A 14,045-nucleotide genomic window follows, 5' to 3' on the forward strand; every position below is an offset into this window, starting at 1 on the left:
TCGCCACACTACCAGAAGGATGTGGAGGCTTTAGAGAGGGTGCAGAAGAGATTTACCAGAATGTTGCCTGGTATGGAGGGCATAAGCTATGAGGAGCGATTGAATAAACTCGGTTTGTTCTCACTGGAACGAAGGAGGTTGAGGGGCGACCTGATAGAGGTATACAAAATTATGAGGGGCATAGACAGAGTGGATAGTCAGAGGCTTTTCCCCAGGGTAGAGGGGTCAATTACTAGGGGGCATAGGTTTAAGGTGAGAGGGGCAAGGTTTAGAGTAGATGTACGAGGCATGTTTTTTACACAGAGGGTAGTGGGTGCCTGGAACTCGCTACCGGAGGAGGTGGTGGAAGCAGGGACGATAGGGACATTAAAGGGGCATCTTGACAAATGCATGAATAGGATGGGAATAGAAGGATACGGACCCAGGAAGTGTAGAAGATTGTAGTTTAGTCCGGCAGTATGGTCGGCACGGGCTTGGAGGGCCGAAGGGCCTGTTCCTGTGCTGTACATTTCTTTGTTCTTTGTTCTTTGTACTCTGCTGTCTGTCTCTCAGTTACTCTGCTGTCTGTCTGTCTCTCAATTACTCCGCTGTCTGTCTGTCTCTCAGTTACTCTGCTGTCTGCCTGTCTGTCTCTCAGTTACTCTGCTGTCTGCCTGTCTGTCTCGCTGTTACTCTGCTGTCTGTCGGTCTCTCAGTTACTCTGCTGTCTGTCTTTCAGTTACTCTGCTGTCTGTCTGTCTCTCAGTTACTCTGCTGTCTGTCTCTCACTTACTCTGCTGTCTGTCTCTCAGTTACTCTGCTGTCTGTCTGTCTCTCAGTTACTCTGTTGTCTGCCTGTCTGTCTCTAAGTTACTCTGCTGTCTGTCTGTCTCTCAGTTACTCCGCTGTCTGTCTGACACTCAGTTACTCTGCTGTCTGTCTGTCTCTCAGTTTCACTGCTGTCAGTCTGTCTCTCAGTTACTCTGCTGTCTGTCTGCCTCTCAGTTACTCTGCTGTCTGTCTGTCTCTCAGTTACTCTGCTGTCTGTCTCTCAGTTACTCTGCTGTCTGTCTGTCTCTCAGTTACTCTGCTGTCTGTCATGCACTTACTCTGCTGTCTGTCTGTCTCTCAGTTACTCTGCTGTCTGTCTGACTCTCAGTTACTCCGCTGTCTGTCTGTCTCTCAATTACTCCGCTCTCTGTCTGTCTCTCAGTTTCGCTGCTGTCTGTCTGTCTCTCAGTTACTCTGCTGACTGTCTCTCAGTTACTCTGCTGTCTGTCTCTCAGTTACTCTGCTGTCTGTCTTTCAATTATTCCGCTGTATTTCTGTCTCTCAGTTACTCTGCTGTCTGCCCATCTGTCTCTCAGTTACTCTGCTGTCTGCCTGTCTGTCTCTCACTCTGCTGTCTGTCTGTCTCTCAGTTACTCTGCTGTCTGCCTGTCTGTCTCTCAGTTACTCTGCTGTCTGCCTGTCTGTCTCTCAGTTACTCTGCTGTCTGCCTGTCTGTCTCTCTGTTACTCTGCTGTCTGTCTGTCTCTCAGTTATACTGCTGTCTGTCTGTTTCTCAGTTACTCTGCTGTCTGTCTGTCTCTCAGTTACACTGCTGTCTGTCTGTCTGTCTCTCAGTTTCACTGCTGTCTGTCTGTCTCTCAGTGACTCTGCTGTCTGTCTGTCTCTCAGTTACTCTGCTGTCTGTCTCTCTGTTACTCTGCTGTCTGTCTGTCTCTCAGTTACTCTGCTGTCTGTCTGTCTTTCAGTTACTCTGCCGTCTGTCTGTCTCTCAGTTACTCTACTGTCTGTCTGTCTCTCAGTTACTCTGCTGTCTGGCTGTCAGTTACTCCGCTGTCTGTCTCTCAAATACTTTGCTGTCTGTCTGTCTCTCAATCACCCTGCTGTCTGTCTCTCAATTACTCTGCTGTCTATCCTGTCCGTCTCCCAGTTACTCTGCTGTCTCTCTGTCTGTCTCTCAGTTACTCCGCTGACTGTCTCTCAAATACTCTGCACTCTATCTCTCATTTAATCTGCTGTCTCTCTGTCTGTCCCTCAGTTACTCAGCTGCCTGTTTGTCTCTCAGTTACTCTGCTGTCTGTCTGTTTCTCAGTTACTCTGCTGTCTGTCTGTCTCTCAGTTACTCTGCTGTCTGTCACTCAGTTACTCCGCTGTCTGTCTGACTCTCAGTTACTCCGCTGTCTGTCTCTCAATTACACCGCTGTCTGTCTGTCTCTCAGTTTCACTGCTGTCTGTCTGTCTCTCAGTTACTCTGCTGTCTGTCTGTCTCTCAGTTACTCTGCTGTCTGTCTGTCTCTCAGTTACTCTGCTGACTGTCTGTCTATCAGTTACTCTGCTGTCTGTCTCTCAGTTACTCTGCTGTCTGTCTCTCAGTTACTCTGCTGTCTGTCTGTCTCTCAATTACTCCGCTGTCTGTCTGTCTCTCACTCTGCTGTCTGCCCGTCTGTCTCTCAGTTACTCTGCTGTCTGCCTGTCTGTCTGTCACTCTGCTGTCTGTCTGTCTCTCAGTTACTCTGCTTTCTGCCTGTCTGTCTCTCAGTTACTCTGCTGTCTGCCTGTCTGTCTTTCAGTTACTCTGCTGTCTGCCTGTCTGTCTCTCAGTTACTCTGCTGTCTGTCTCTAAGTTACTCTGCTGTCTGTCTCTCAGTTACTCTGTCGTCCGTCTGTCTGTCTCTCAGTTACTCTGCTGTCTGTCTGTCTCTCAGTTACTCCGCTGTCTGTCTGACTCTCAGTTACTCCGCTGTCTGTCTGTCTCTCAATTACTCCGCTGTCTGTCTGTCTCTCAGTTTCGCTGCTGTCTGTTTGTCTCTCAGTTACTCTGCTGTCTGTCTGTCTCTCAGTTACTCTGCTGTCTGTCTGTCTCTCAGTTACTCTGCTGACTGTCTCTCAGTAACTCTGCTGTCTGTCTCTCAGCTACTCTGCTGTCTGTCTCTCAGTTACTCTGCTGTCTGTCTCTCAGTTTCACTGCTGTCTGTCTGTCTCTCAGTTACTCTGTTGTCTGCCTGTCTGTCTCTCAGTTACTCTGCTGTCTGTCTGTCTCCCAGTTGCTCCTCAGTCTGTCTGACTCTCAGTTACTCCGCTGTCTGTCTGTCTCTCAATTACTCCGCTGTCTGTCTCTCAGTTTCACTGCTGTCTGTCTGTCTCTCAGTTACTCTGCTGTCTGTCTCTCAGTTACTCTGCTGTCTGTCTGTCTCTCAGTTACTCTGCTGTCTGTCTCTCAGTTACTCTGCTGTCTGTCTCTCAGTTACTCTGCTGTTTGTCTGTCTCTCAGTTACACTGCTGTCTGTCTATCTCTCAGTTTCACTGCTGTCTGTCTGTCACTCAGTTACTCTGCTGTCTGTCTGTCTCTCAGTTACTCTGCTGTCTGTCTGTCTCTCAGTTACTCTGCTGTCTGTCTCTCAGTTACTCTGCTGTCTGTCTGTCTCTCAGTTACTCTGCTGTCTGTCTCTCAGTTACTCTGCTGTCTGTCTATCTCTCAGTTACTCTGCTGTCTGTCTCTCAGTTACTCTGCTGTCTGTCTGTCTCTCAGTTACACTGCTGTCTGTCTGTCTGTCTCTCAGTTTCACTGCTGTCTGTCTGTCTCTCAGTTACTCTGCTGTCTGCCTGTCTGTCTCTCAGTTACTCTGCTTTCTGCCTGTCTGTCTCTCACTCTGCTGTCTGCCTGTCTCTCAGTTACTCTGCTGTCTGCCTGTCTGTCTCTCAGTTACTTTGCTGTCTGCCTGTCTGTCTCTCAGTTACTCTGCTGTCTGCCTGTCTGTCTCTCTGTTACTCTGCTGTCTGTCTGTCTCTCAGTTACTCTGCTGTCTGTCTTTCAGTTACTCTGCTGTCTGTCTGTCTCTCAGTTACTCTGCTGTCTGTCTCTCAGTTACTCTGCTGTCTGTCTCTCAGTTACTCTGCTGTCTGTCTCTCAGTTACTCTGTTGTCTGTCTGCCTGTCTCTAAGTTACTCTGCTGTCTGTCTGACTCTCAGTTACTCCGCTGTCTGCCTGTCTCTCAATTACTCCGCTGTCTGTCTGTCTCTCAGTTTCGCTGCTGTCTCTCTGTCTCTCAGTTACTCTGCTGTCTGTCTGTCTCTAAGTTACTCTGCTGTCTGTCTGTCTCTCAGTTACTCTGCTGTCTGTCTCTCAGTTACTCTGCTGTCTGTCTGTCTCTCAGTTACTCTGCTGTCTGTCTCTCAGTTACTCTGCTGTCTGTCTCTCAGTTACTCTGCTGTCTGTCTCTCAGTTACTCTGCTGTCTGTCTGTCTCTCAGTTACTCCGCAGTCTGTCTGTCTCTCAGTTACACTGCTGTCTGTCTGTCTGTCTCTCAGTTTCACTACTGTCTGTCTGTCTTTCAGTTACTCTGCTGCCTGTCCGTCTCTCAGTTACTCTGCTGTCTGTCTGTCTCTCAGTTACTCTGCTGTCTGTCTCTCTGTTACTCTGCTGTCTGTCTCTCTGTTACTCTGCTGTCTGTCTCTCAGTTACTCTGCTGTCTGTCTGTCTCTCAGTTACTCTGCTTGTCTGTCTGTCTGACTGTCTCTCAGTTACTCTGACGTCTGTCTGTCTCTCAGTTACTCTACTGTCTGTCTGTTTCTCAGTTGTACCGCTGTCTGTCTGACTCTCAGTTACTCTGCTGTCTGTCTGTCTCTCAGTTACTCCGCAGTCTGTCTGACTCTCAGTTACTCCGCTGTCTGTCTGTCTCTCAATTACTCCGCTGTCGGTCTGTCTCTCAATTACTCCGCTGTCTGTCTATCTCACAGTTTCACTGCTGTCTGTCTGTCTCTCAGTTACTCTGCTGTCTGTCTCTCAGTTATTCTGCTGTCTGTCTGTCTCTCAGTTCCTCTGCTGTCTGTCTCTCAGTTACTCTGCTGTCTGTCTGTCTCTCAGTTACTCTGCTGTCTGTCTCTCAGTTACTCTGCTGTCTGTCTGTCTCTCAGTTACTCTGCTGTCTCTCTCAGTTACTCTGCTGTCTGTCTCTCAGTTTCTCTGCTGTCTGTCTGTCTCTCAGTTACACTGCTGTCTGTCTGTCTGTCTCTCAGTTTCACTGCTGTCTGTCTGTCTCTCAGTTACTCTGCTGTCTGTCTGTCTCTCAGTTACTCTGCTGTCTGTCTCTCTGTTACTCTGCTGTCTGTCTGTCTCTCAGTTACTCTGCTGTCTGTCTGTCTTTCAGTTACTCTGCTGTCTGTCTGTCTGTCTGTCTGTCTCTCAGTTACTCTGCTGCCTGTCTCTCTGTTACTCTGCTGTCTGTCTGTCTCTCAGTTACTCTGCTGTCTGTCTGTCTTTCAGTTACTCTGCTGTCTGTCTGTCTGTCTGTCTGTCTCTCAGTTACTCTGCCGTCTGTCTGTCTCTCAGTTACTCTACTGTCTGTCTGACTCTCAGTTACTTCGCTGTCTGTCTGTCTCTCAATTACTCAGCTGTCTGTCTGTCTCTAAGTTACTCTGCTGTGTGCCTGTCTCTCAGTTTCTCTGCTGTCTGTCTGTCTCTCAGTTACTCTACTGTATGTCTCTCAGTTACTCTGCTGTCTGTCTGTCTCTCAGTTACTCTGCTGTCTGTCTCGCAGTTACTCTGCTGTCTGTCTCTCAGTTACTCTGCTGTCTGTCTCTCAGTTACTCCGCTGTCTGTCTGACTCTCAGTTACTCCGCTGTCTGTCTGTCTCTCAATTACTCCGCTGTCTGTCTGTCTCTCAGTTTCACTGCTGTCTGCCTGTCTCGCAGTTACTCTGCTGTCTGTCTGTCTCTCAGTTACTCTGCTGTTTGTCTCTCAGTTACTCTGCTGTCTGTCTCTCAGTTACTCTGCTGTCTGTCTGTCTTTCAGTTACACTGCTGTCTGTCTGTCTCTCAATTACTCCGCTGTCTGCCTGTCTCTCAGTTTCACTGCTGTCTGTCTGTCTCTCAGTTACTCTGCTGTCTGTCTGGCTCTCAGTTAATCTGCTGTCTGTCTGTCTCTCAGTTACTCTGCTGTCTGTCTCTCAGTTACTCTGCTGTCTGTCTGTCTCTCAGTTCCTCTGCTGTCTGTCTCTCAGTTACTCTGCTGTCTGTCTCTCAGTTACTCTGCTGTCTGTCTGTCTCTCAGTTACACTGCTGTCTGTCTGTCTGTCGCTCAGTTTCACTACTGTCTGTCTGTCTCTCAGTTACTCTGCTGTCTGTCTGTCTCTCAGTTACTCTGCTGTTTGTCTCTCAGTTACTCTGCTGTCTGTCTCTCAGTTACTCTGCTGTCTGTCTGTCTTTCAGTTACACTGCTGTCTGTCTGTCTGTCTCTCAATTACTCCGCTGTCTGCCTGTCTCTCAGTTTCACTGCTGTCTGTCTGTCTCTCAGTTACTCTGCTGTCTGTCTGGCTCTCAGTTAATCTGCTGTCTGTCTGTCTCTCAGTTACTCTGCTGTCTGTCTCTCAGTTACTCTGCTGTCTGTCTGTCTTTCAGTTACACTGCTGTCTGTCTGTCTGTCTCTCAATTACTCCGCTGTCTGCCTGTCTCTCAGTTTCACTGCTGTCTGTCTGTCTCTCAGTTACTCTGCTGTCTGTCTGGCTCTCAGTTACTCTGCTGTCTGTCTGTCTCTCAGTTACTCTGCTTGTCTGTCTGTCTGACTGTCTCTCAGTTACTCTGACGTCTGTCTGTCTCTCAGTTACTCTGCTGTCTCTCTGTCTCTCAGTTACTCTGCTGTCTGTCTCTCAGTTACTCTGCTGTCTGTCTGTCTCTCAGTTACTCCGCTGTCTGTCTGTCTCTCAGTTTCACTGCTGTCTGTCTGTCTCTCAGTTACTCTGCTGTCTGTCTGTCTCGCAGTTACTCTGCTGTCTGTCTGTCTCTCAGTTACTCTGCTGTTTGTCTCTCAGTTACTCCGCTGTCTGTCTGACTCTCAGTTACTCCGCTGTCTGTCTGTCTCTCAGTTACTCTACTGTATGTCTCTCAGTTACTCTGCTGTCTGTCTGTCTCTCAGTTACTCTGCTGTCTGTCTCGCAGTTACTCTGCTGTCTGTCTCTCAGTTACTCTGCTGTCTGTCTCTCAGTTACTCCGCTGTCTGTCTGACTCTCAGTTACTCCGCTGTCTGTCTGTCTCTCAATTACTCCGCTGTCTGTCTGTCTCTCAGTTTCACTGCTGTCTGCCTGTCTCGCAGTTACTCTGCTGTCTGTCTGTCTCTCAGTTACTCTGCTGTTTGTCTCTCAGTTACTCTGCTGTCTGTCTCTCAGTTACTCTGCTGTCTGTCTGTCTTTCAGTTACACTGCTGTCTGTCTGTCTCTCAATTACTCCGCTGTCTGCCTGTCTCTCAGTTTCACTGCTGTCTGTCTGTCTCTCAGTTACTCTGCTGTCTGTCTGGCTCTCAGTTAATCTGCTGTCTGTCTGTCTCTCAGTTACTCTGCTGTCTGTCTCTCAGTTACTCTGCTGTCTGTCTGTCTCTCAGTTCCTCTGCTGTCTGTCTCTCAGTTACTCTGCTGTCTGTCTCTCAGTTACTCTGCTGTCTGTCTGTCTCTCAGTTACACTGCTGTCTGTCTGTCTGTCGCTCAGTTTCACTACTGTCTGTCTGTCTCTCAGTTACTCTGCTGTCTGTCTGTCTCTCAGTTACTCTGCTGTTTGTCTCTCAGTTACTCTGCTGTCTGTCTCTCAGTTACTCTGCTGTCTGTCTGTCTTTCAGTTACACTGCTGTCTGTCTGTCTGTCTCTCAATTACTCCGCTGTCTGCCTGTCTCTCAGTTTCACTGCTGTCTGTCTGTCTCTCAGTTACTCTGCTGTCTGTCTGGCTCTCAGTTAATCTGCTGTCTGTCTGTCTCTCAGTTACTCTGCTGTCTGTCTCTCAGTTACTCTGCTGTCTGTCTGTCTTTCAGTTACACTGCTGTCTGTCTGTCTGTCTCTCAATTACTCCGCTGTCTGCCTGTCTCTCAGTTTCACTGCTGTCTGTCTGTCTCTCAGTTACTCTGCTGTCTGTCTGGCTCTCAGTTACTCTGCTGTCTGTCTGTCTCTCAGTTACTCTGCTTGTCTGTCTGTCTGACTGTCTCTCAGTTACTCTGACGTCTGTCTGTCTCTCAGTTACTCTGCTGTCTCTCTGTCTCTCAGTTACTCTGCTGTCTGTCTCTCAGTTACTCTGCTGTCTGTCTGTCTCTCAGTTACTCCGCTGTCTGTCTGTCTCTCAGTTTCACTGCTGTCTGTCTGTCTCTCAGTTACTCTGCTGTCTGTCTGTCTCGCAGTTACTCTGCTGTCTGTCTGTCTCTCAGTTACTCTGCTGTTTGTCTCTCAGTTACTCTGCTGTCTGTCTCTCAGTTACTCTGCTGTCTGTCTGTCTTTCAGTTACACTGCTGTCTGTCTGTCTGTCTCTCAATTACTCCGCTGTCTGCCTGTCTCTCAGTTTCACTGCTGTCTGTCTGTCTCTCAGTTACTCTGCTGTCTGTCTGGCTCTCAGTTAATCTGCTGTCTGTCTGTCTCTCAGTTACTCTGCTGTCTGTCTCTCAGTTACTCTGCTGTCTGTCTGTCTCTCAGTTCCTCTGCTGTCTGTCTCTCAGTTACTCTGCTGTCTGTCTCTCAGTTACTCTGCTGTCTGTCTGTCTCTCAGTTACTCTGCTGTCTGTCTCTCTGTTACTCTGCTGTCTGTCTGTCTCTCAGTTACTCTGCTGTCTGTCTGTCTTTCAGTTACTCTGCTGTCTGTCTGTCTGTCTGTCTGTCTGTCTCTCAGTTACTCTGCTGTCTGTCTCTCTGTTACTCTGCTGTCTGTCTGTCTCTCAGTTACTCTGCTGTCTGTCTGTCTTTCAGTTACTCAGCTGTCTGTCTGTCTGTCTGTCTGTCTCTCAGTTACTCTGCCGTCTGTCTGTCTCTCAGTTACTCTACTGTCTGTCTGACTCTCAGTTACTTCGCTGTCTGTCTGGCTCTCAATTACTCAGCTGTCTGTCTCTAAGTTACTCTGCTGTCTGTCTGTCTCTCAGTTACTCCGCTGTCTGTCTGACTCTCAGTTACTCCGCTGTCTGTCTCTCAATTACTCCGCTGTCAGTCTGTCTCTCAGTTTCACTGCTGTCTGTCTCTCAGTTACTCTGCTGTGTGCCTGTCTCTCAGTTTCTCTGCTGTCTGTCTGTCTGTCAGTTACTCTACTGTATGTCTCTCAGTTACTCTGCTGTCTGTCTGTCTCGCAGTTACTCTGCTGTCTGTCTCGCAGTTACTCTGCTGTCTGTCTCTCAGTTACTCTGCTGTCTGTCTCTCAGTTACTCCGCTTCCTGTCTGACTCTCAGTTACTCCGCTGTCTGTCTGTCTCTCAATTACTCCGCTGTCTGTCTGTCTCTCAGTTTCACTGCTGTCTGTCTGTCTCTCAGTTACTCTGCTGTCTGTCTGTCTCGCAGTTACTCTGCTGTCTGTCTGTCTCTCAGTTACTCTGCTGTTTGTCTCTCAGTTACTCTGCTGTCTGTCTCTCAGTTACTCTGCTGTCTGTCTGTCTTTCAGTTACACTGCTGTCTGTCTGTCTCTCAATTACTCCGCTGTCTGCCTGTCTCTCAGTTTCACTGCTGTCTGTCTGTCTCTCAGTTACTCTGCTGTCTGTCTGGCTCTCAGTTAATCTGCTGTCTGTCTGTCTCTCAGTTACTCTGCTGTCTGTCTCTCAGTTGCTCTGCTGCCTGTCTGTCTCTCAGTTCCTCTGCTGTCTGTCTCTCAGTTACTCTGCTGTCTGTCTCTCAGTTACTCTGCTGTCTGTCTGTCTGTCTCTCAGTTTCACTACTGTCTGTCTGTCTCTCAGTTACTCTGCTGTCTGTCTGTCTCTCAGTTACTCTGCTGTCTGTCTGTCTCTCAGTTACTCTGCTGTCTGTCTCTCTGTTACTCTGCTGTCTGTCTCTCAGTTACTCTGCTGTCTGTCTGTCTTTCAGTTACTCTGCTGTCTGTCTGTCTCTCAGTTACTCTGCTGTCTGTCTGTACTCAGTTACTCTGCTGTCTGTCTCTCTGTTACTCTGCTGTCTGTCTCTCTGTTACTCTGCTGTCTGTCTGTCTCTCAGTTACTCTGCTGTCTGTCTGTCTCTCAGTTACTCTGCTTGTCTGTCTGTCTGACTGTCTGTCAGTTACTCTGACGTCTGTCTGTCTCACAGTTACTCTGCTGTCTCTCTGTCTCTCAGTTAATCTGCTGTCTGTCTCTCAGTTACTCTGCTGTCTGTCTGTCTCTCAGTTACTCTGCTGTCAGTCTGTCTCTTAGTTACTCCGCTGTCTGTCTGTCTCTCAATTACTCTGCTGTCTGTCTGTCTCTCAGTTTCACTGCTGTCTGTCTGTCTCTCAGTTACTCTGCTGTCTGTCTGTCTCTCAGTTACTCTGCTGTCATTCTGTCTCTCAGTTACTCTGCTGTCTGTCTGTCTCTCAGTTACTCCGCTGCCTGTCTGACTCTCAGTTACTCCGCTGTCTGTCTGTCTCTCAATTACTCTGCTGTCTGTCTCTCAGTTTCGCTGCTGTCTGTCTGTCTGACTCTCAGTTACTTCGCTGTCTGTCTGTCTCTCAATTACTCCGCTGTCTGTCTCTCAGTTTCGCTGCTGTCTGTCTGTCTGTCTCTCAGTTACTCTGCTGTCTGTCTTTCAGTTACTCTGCTGTCTGTCTGTCTCTCAGTTACTCTGCTGTCTGTCTCTCAGTTACTCTGCTGTCTGTCTCTCAGTTACTCTGCTGTCTGTCTGTCTCTCAGTTACTCTGCTGACTGTCTCTCAGTTACTCTGCTGTCTGTCTCTCAGTTACTCTGCTGTCTGTCTCTCAGTTACTCTGCTGTCTGTCTGTCTCTCAATTACTCCGTTGTCTGTCTGTCTCTCAGTTACTCTGCTGTCTGCCTGTCTGTCTCTCACTCTGCTGTCTGTCTGTCTCTCAGTTACTCTGCTGTCTGCCTGTCTGTCTCTCAGTTACTCTGCTGTCTGCCTGTCTGTCTCTCTGTTACTCTGCTGTCTGTCTGTCTCTCAGTTACTCTGCTGACTGACTTTCAGTTACTCTGCTGTCTGTCTGTCTCTCAGTTACTCTGCTGTCTGTCTCTCAGTTACTCTGCTGTCTGTCTCTCAGTTACTCTGCTGTCTGTCTGTCTCTCAGTTACTCTGTTGTCTGTCTGTCTCTAAGTTACTCTGCTGTCTGTCTGTCCCTCAGTTACTCCGCTGTCTGTCTGACTCTCAGTTACTCCGCTGTCTGCCTGTCTCTCAATTACTCCGCTGTCTGTCTGTCTCTCAGTTTCACTGCTGTCTGTCTGTCTCTCAGTTACTCTGCTGTATGTCTGTCTCTCAGTTACTCTGCTGTCTGTCTGTCTCTCAGTTACTCTGTTGTCTGTCTGTCTCTAAGTTACTCTGCTGTCTGTCTGTCCCTCAGTTACTCCGCTGTCTGTCTGACTCTCAGTTACTCCGCTGTCTGTCTGTCTCTCAATTACTCCGCTGTCTGTCTGTCTCTCAGTTTCACTGCTGTCTGTCTGTCTCTCAGTTACTCTGCTGTCTGTCTCTCAGTTACTCTGCTGTCTGTCTGTCTCTCAGTTACTCTGCTGTCTGTCTGTCTCTCAGTTACTCTGCTGTCTGTCTCTCTGTTACTCTGCTGTCTGTCTCTCTGTTACTCTGCTGTCTGTCTCTCAGTTACTCTGCTGTCTGTCTGTCTCTCAGTTACTCTGCTTGTCTGTCTCTCTGACTGTCTCTCAGTTACTCTGACGTCTGTCTGTCTCTCAGTTACTCTACTGTCTGTCTGTCTCTCAGTTGTACCGCTGTCTGTCTGACTCTCAGTTACTCTGCTGTCTGTCTGTCTCTCAGTTACTCCGCAGTCTGTCTGACTCTCAGTTACTCCGCTGTCTGTCTGTCTCTCAATTACTCCGCTGTCGGTCTGTCTCTCAATTACTCCGCTGTCTGTCTATCTCTCAGTTTCACTGCTGTCTGTCTGTCTCTCAGTTACTCTGCTGTCTGTCTGTCTCTCAGTTACTCTGCTGTCTGTCTGTCTCTCAGTTACTCTGCTGTCTGTCTCTCAGTTACTCTGCTGTCTGTCTGTCTCTCAGTTACTCTGCTGTCTGTCTCTCAGTTACTCTGCTGTCTGTCTGTCTCTCAGTTACTCTGCTGTCTGTCTCTCAGTTACTCTGCTGTCTGTCTCTCAGTTTCTCTGCTGTCTGTCTGTCTCTCAGTTACACTGCTGTCTGTCTGTCTGTCTCTCAGTTTCACTGCTGTCTGTCTGTCTCTCAGTTACTCTGCTGTCTGTCTGTCTCTCAGTTACTCTGCTGTCTGTCTCTCTGTTACTCTGCTGTCTGTCTGTCTCTCAGTTACTCTGCTGTCTGTCTGTCTTTCAGTTACTCTGCTGTCTGTCTGTCTGTCTGTCTGTCTCTCAGTTACTCTGCTGTCTGTCTCTCTGTTACTCTGCTGTCTGTCTGTCTCTCAGTTACTCTGCTGTCTGTCTGTCTTTCAGTTACTCAGCTGTCTGTCTGTCTGTCTGTCTGTCTCTCAGTTACTCTGCCGTCTGTCTGTCTCTCAGTTACTCTACTGTCTGTCTGACTCTCAGTTACTTCGCTGTCTGTCTGGCTCTCAATTACTCAGCTGTCTGTCTCTAAGTTACTCTGCTGTCTGTCTGTCTCTCAGTTACTCCGCTGTCTGTCTGACTCTCAGTTACTCCGCTGTCTGTCTCTCAATTACTCCGCTGTCAGTCTGTCTCTCAGTTTCACTGCTGTCTGTCTCTCAGTTACTCTGCTGTGTGCCTGTCTCTCAGTTTCTCTGCTGTCTGTCTGTCTGTCAGTTACTCTACTGTATGTCTCTCAGTTACTCTGCTGTCTGTCTGTCTCGCAGTTACTCTGCTGTCTGTCTCGCAGTTACTCTGCTGTCTGTCTCTCAGTTACTCTGCTGTCTGTCTCTCAGTTACTCCGCTTCCTGTCTGACTCTCAGTTACTCCGCTGTCTGTCTGTCTCTCAATTACTCCGCTGTCTGTCTGTCTCTCAGTTTCACTGCTGTCTGTCTGTCTCTCAGTTACTCTGCTGTCTGTCTGTCTCGCAGTTACTCTGCTGTCTGTCTGTCTCTCAGTTACTCTGCTGTTTGTCTCTCAGTTACTCTGCTGTCTGTCTCTCAGTTACTCTGCTGTCTGTCTGTCTTTCAGTTACACTGCTGTCTGTCTGTCTCTCAATTACTCCGCTGTCTGCCTGTCTCTCAGTTTCACTGCTGTCTGTCTGTCTCTCAGTTACTCTGCTGTCTGTCTGGCTCTCAGTTAATCTGCTGTCTGTCTGTCTCTCAGTTACTCTGCTGTCTGTCTCTCAGTTGCTCTGCTGCCTGTCTGTCTCTCAGTTCCTCTGCTGTCTGTCTCTCAGTTACTCTGCTGTCTGTCTCTCAGTTACTCTGCTGTCTGTCTGTCTGTCTCTCAGTTTCACTACTGTCTGTCTGTCTCTCAGTTACTCTGCTGTCTGTCTGTCTCTCAGTTACTCTGCTGTCTGTCTGTCTCTCAGTTACTCTGCTGTCTGTCTCTCTGTTACTCTGCTGTCTGTCTCTCAGTTACTCTGCTGTCTGTCTGTCTTTCAGTTACTCTGCTGTCTGTCTGTCTCTCAGTTACTCTGCTGTCTGTCTGTACTCAGTTACTCTGCTGTCTGTCTCTCTGTTACTCTGCTGTCTGTCTCTCTGTTACTCTGCTGTCTGTCTGTCTCTCAGTTACTCTGCTGTCTGTCTGTCTCTCAGTTACTCTGCTTGTCTGTCTGTCTGACTGTCTGTCAGTTACTCTGACGTCTGTCTGTCTCACAGTTACTCTGCTGTCTCTCTGTCTCTCAGTTAATCTGCTGTCTGTCTCTCAGTTACTCTGCTGTCTGTCTGTCTCTCAGTTACTCTGCTGTCAGTCTGTCTCTTAGTTACTCCGCTGTCTGTCTGTCTCTCAATTACTCTGCTGTCTGTCTGTCTCTCAGTTTCACTGCTGTCTGTCTGTCTCTCAGTTACTCTGCTGTCTGTCTGTCTCTCAGTTACTCTGCTGTCATTCTGTCTCTCAGTTACTCTGCTGTCTGTCTGTCTCTCAGTTACTCCGCTGCCTGTCTGACTCTCAGTTACTCCGCTGTCTGTCTGTCTCTCAATTACTCTGCTGTCTGTCTCTCAGTTTCGCTGCTGTCTGTCTGTCTGACTCTCAGTTACTTCGCTGTCTGTCTGTCTCTCAATTACTCCGCTGTCTGTCTCTCAG

At 48.4% G+C, this 14,045-nt stretch overlaps 1 protein-coding gene across 3 annotated transcripts in view; it reads right to left on the reverse strand.

Moving 5' to 3' along the window:
* Window positions 1–14,045, reverse strand: part of LOC140395292 (lipoprotein lipase-like) — a 243,639-nt gene that overhangs the window by 24,891 nt on the left and 204,703 nt on the right. The gene's annotated exons all lie outside the window — the stretch shown is intronic.

The sequence above is a fragment of the Scyliorhinus torazame genome, chromosome 18 (genome assembly GCF_047496885.1).
Source record: "Scyliorhinus torazame isolate Kashiwa2021f chromosome 18, sScyTor2.1, whole genome shotgun sequence".
NCBI lineage: Eukaryota > Metazoa > Chordata > Chondrichthyes > Carcharhiniformes > Scyliorhinidae > Scyliorhinus > Scyliorhinus torazame.